Here is a 5,000-nt window from a genome sequence, read left to right as displayed (position 1 = left end):
CCAACGTATGTCTGGAGACATTGCTATGCCGGTACGGCACTCTGCGCACTCTTTCTTGTCCTCTTCGAGCGACGGGCCTCTAAGCGGGGTTGTATGCCGGTACGACACATCGACTGGTACATTGCACGCACTAACGATCGCTCTGCACTGCATGGAACTCATTCGTAACCACCGTGACGGGAGACTTTGCTAGTACGCACGATACTCTGCGCATGTGTACATGTTTTACAACCCAGCCAACTTGAGCACCTAGGGGAAGTTGTGATGCCATCTGAACACCCACCGACTGATGCATTGAACGGCTAAAGTTGACCTTCAATCCGAACTGGCACTCTGCGGCGTGGAGGCAGTTGCGCGACCACTCCTATCCCAAACCAACAAAGCAAGGTGTATCCTACGTGCTCGGTACAAGCACACCACGACGGGACACATTGAACGGTTCAGCGATCTCTCTGCACTAGTGGAAGAACTCCAACGTGATACGGGAGACTTTGCTACAGCGGCTTCTCTGCACTTCTGGGCTACCACCTTGTGACGGGAGACATTGCTAGCGGTCACTCTGCACTAGTGATGGTACACCACCGTGATACGGGAGACATTGCTAACGGCCACTCTGCACAGGTGCCAATACCACCTTGTGACGGGAAACATTGCTAGGAACCGATCGGCATCTCTGCGCGATTACTTGACGCACACCCAACTAAGTCAACTGTTGGACTTTTTCGTAATCACGGCGGGACACATTGAACGAGCTCTAACGGATCTCTGCACGCATGGAACATGGTGGCGGGAATCATTGCTAGAACCGAACGGCGCCTCTGCGCGATGTACAAACAAGCTCAACAGGAACCTCGTATCGGCTGCCGAGCCGGAGCTCGAACAACTTGGACTTTCACCTCTAATTTATATCAACTCACCACTCCCCGAGGGATCCGCAGAATTGCTTCTGGGTCCCGTATCGTTATTTGCGATTCGTGTTTGCATTACACTACATTGAACTATTCCAACTTGTTTATCCGCATGGCGAACATTTGCTGCATTGAACATTAAAGTTCCACTTCGCTCTCCCCTACGTGGGTCTGAGCTTCACTCTCAGGGAAAAAATATGCCACATTGGTTAGGGAAACCCGGTTTCATCACGCTATGTGCCCTGCACCACCAGCTTAGCGTGAATGCTTCGAGTTTCCCTAAGAAGTTCGATTGGTCTTGCAGAGTTTAAAGACAACGAAGCTTAGTTTCAAGCAATGATTTAATATACGCGTATTAAAAACCCTTAACTGTTACAACTTTTATGCTTGAAACCATCGCAACGAAGTCTTTGGGTCCGTAGACCCGTGATGTACTGCTCCAGGAAACGTTTTGAAAGAGTGGAAACTCAAAATCATAGGTTAAGATCATCGGCAGAACCCACCAGACACCACTTTTGCTTCATAAGTTCGGCCTATAGTCATATGACGATTTTCATCGGGGAGGGGACGTATGACCCAAACGGGGGCTTATATGACCCACGGACACTGCAAACCATGCTCCTACGACTAAATAGAGGTTAAAACTACGATTTGGTGAAATCTTCATTTTTGACCTCGGAGCAAGGTACCTTCCCTATAGTAGGCAATGAGTAAATGATCATAATCCCAGGAGGGCAAAAAATGGGAACCCGAGAGGAAAGCGCTGTTGGCGCGCCTAAGCTAGTGGCCCGTAGAGTAAAAAGGGTACCCCCAACAAAGTTGTCGTTTCACGTTCTGGTTTCACTTTTCATCATCTAGGGTGCGTTCCTGACACGTTTTGAGGGGTTTTAGCAAAAAAAAATTTTTCGACTACTCGAGCTCTCTGGCCCGTTCGGTGCACATTTTTGAAAAAAGCTAGGGAGCTGCCCCTAGGTTCGGGGTGTCACAAAATGTTGAAAAGTGGTCGAAAAACCACTATCCAGAATCGGATGTAGAATCGTTAGACGAACTTAAAATTGTTCTACGACACCCATCTGCGACGTTTAGTATTCGAGATATGGCCCGTCCTAGGTCTGACCGAGCAATTTTTGTTCCGCGCACTTTGTGCACCGTACACTTTGATGTTTGTATGAAAAAGTACCCTACCTAGGGACGCGTAGAGCAAATTTGTACCCCCGGGAATGTTGTCGATTGACATTCTGGTTGCACTTTTCATCATCTAGGGTGCGTTCCTGACACGTTTTTAGGGGTTTTAGCAAAAAAAAATTTTTCGACTACTCGAGCTCTCTGGCCCGTTCGGTGCACATTTTTGAAAAAAGCTAGGGAGCTGCCCCTAGGTTCGGGGTGTCACAAAATGTTGAAAAGTGGTCGAAAAACCACTATCCAGAATCGGATGTAGAATCGTTAGACGAACTTAAAATTGTTCTACGACACCCATCTGCGACGTTTAGTATTCGAGATATGGCCCGTCCTAGGTCTGACCGAGCAATTTTTGTTCCGCGCACTTTGTGCACCGTACACTTTGATGTTTGTATGAAAAAGTACCCTACCTAGGGACGCGTAGAGCAAATTTGTACCCCCGGGCATGTTGTCGATTGACGTTCTGGTTGCACTTTTCATCATCTAGGGTGCGTTCCTGACACGTTTTGAGGGGTTTTAGCAAAAAAAAAATTTTCGACTACTCGAGCTCTCTGGCCCGTTCGGTGCACATTTTTGAAAAAAGCTAGGGAGCTGCCCCTAGGTTCGGGGTGTCACAAAATGTTGAAAAGTGGTCGAAAAACCACTATCCAGAATCGGATGTAGAATCGTTAGACGAACTTAAAATTGTTCTACGACACCCATCTGCGACGTTTAGTATTCGAGATATGGCCCGTCCTAGGTCTGACCGAGCAATTTTTGTTCCGCGCACTTTGTGCACCGTACACTTTGATGTTTGTATGAAAAAGTACCCTACCTAGGGACGCGTAGAGCAAATTTGTACCCCCGGGCATGTTGTCGATTGACGTTCTGGTTGCACTTTTCATCATCTAGGGTGCGTTCCTGACACGTTTTGAGGGGTTTTAGCAAAAAAAAAATTTTCGACTACTCGAGCTCTCTGGCCCGTTCGGTGCACATTTTTGAAAAAAGCTAGGGAGCTGCCCCTAGGTTCGGGGTGTCACAAAATGTTGAAAAGTGGTCGAAAAACCACTATCCAGAATCGGATGTAGAATCGTTAGACGAACTTAAAATTGTTCTACGACACCCATCTGCGACGTTTAGTATTCGAGATATGGCCCGTCCTAGGTCTGACCGAGCAATTTTTGTTCCGCGCACTGTGTGCACCGTACACTTTGATGTTTGTATGAAAAAGTACCCTACCTAGGGACGCGTAGAGCAAATTTGTACCCCCGGGCATGTTGTCGATTGACGTTCTGGTTTCACTTTTCATCATCTAGGGTGCGTTCCTGACACGTTTTGAGGGGTTTTAGCAAAAAAAAATTTTTCGACTACTCGAGCTCTCTGGCCCGTTCGGTGCACATTTTTGAAAAAAGCTAGGGAGCTGCCCCTAGGTTCGGGGTGTCACAAAATGTTGAAAAGTGGTCGAAAAACCACTATCCAGAATCGGATGTAGAATCGTTAGACGAACTTAAAATTGTTCTACGACACCCATCTGCGACGTTTAGTATTCGAGATATGGCCCGTCCTAGGTCTGACCGAGCAATTTTTGTTCCGCGCACTGTGTGCACCGTACACTTTGATGTTTGTATGAAAAAGTACCCTACCTAGGGACGCGTAGAGCAAATTTGTACCCCCGGGCATGTTGTCGATTGACATTCTGGTTGCACTTTTCATCATCTAGGGTGCGTTCCTGACACGTTTTGAGGGGTTTTAGCAAAAAAAAAAATTTTCGACTACTCGAGCTCTCTGGCCCGTTCGGTGCACATTTTTGAAAAAAGCTAGGGAGCTGCCCCTAGGTTCGGGGTGTCACAAAATGTTGAAAAGTGGTCGAAAAACCACTATCCAGAATCGGATGTAGAATCGTTAGACGAACTTAAAATTGTTCTACGACACCCATCTGCGACGTTTAGTATTCGAGATATAGCACTTTGTAGGTCTGACCGAGCAATTTTGTACTGAAATGTATGGTGAACATGTAATTCATTAAATAACATTGACTTGCATCGTGCCCTACTTCATCGGCACAGCTGTTATTGACTATCTTTAGTGGAAATGGATTGAGTTTGACCATTTTAAGCCCATTTCCTATGCCGTGCACCAACATTGTGTACCGATCAGGGAAAGTACGCTACGTACGCGTTCATGGATGTCGATGTTGGTACAAGTTGCCTTTCGGGATAGCCGTGCACCAAAACTGTGTACCGATCAGGGAAAGTACAAGACGGAGGGTGCAGCTCGAGCGTACGCGTTCATAGATGTCGATGTTGGTACACTTGCACCAAAATTGTGTACCAATCAGGGAAAGTACAACACGGAGGGCGCAGCCCGGGCGTACGCAATCATGGATGTCCATGTTGATACAATCTACGTGTACGTACCTAGTTTTTGTAGGAAAAGTTGCAATTAAGTGCTTGCATGCTTAAAATGCTCATCTCAACCGGTCACCTTTTGGCCTGCCCTTTTATAACAGAAACCTAGAAAGATACTCGAGATTTTTGTGTTTTTCCATTCGCCCGGGACGACGAAATGAGCTATGTGCACATCGTGCAGAAAATTGTCTTCGCCACGCATGTTTTTGTCCATCCACTCATATAATCACCCGCATTTGTGTTCAACACGGACGGCGCAGCCCGAGCGAACGCGTTAATGTTTATGTTTGTACACACTGCTTGTACGATTCTAGGATTTGGTAATTGCGTCACAGTGCCCGACCGTCGCGGACACCATTCTTGGACAGAAGTCCTAGTACGTAGAGTACTTTCCCTAGGTATGTGCTCGTTCGTGACTATCGTTGCGTGCTTACGGACACGCTTGGGTATGTTTACCATACAAGGTTTACTAGGGAAACCTGGGAAGGACGCTTGCCCTCCCGTCGCGGACACCATTCTTGGAAAG

Source organism: Anopheles coluzzii (assembly GCF_943734685.1).
Source record: "Anopheles coluzzii chromosome X unlocalized genomic scaffold, AcolN3 X_unloc_33, whole genome shotgun sequence".
Lineage (NCBI taxonomy): Eukaryota > Metazoa > Arthropoda > Insecta > Diptera > Culicidae > Anopheles > Anopheles coluzzii.
Note: the sequence above shows the minus strand (reverse complement) of the source record.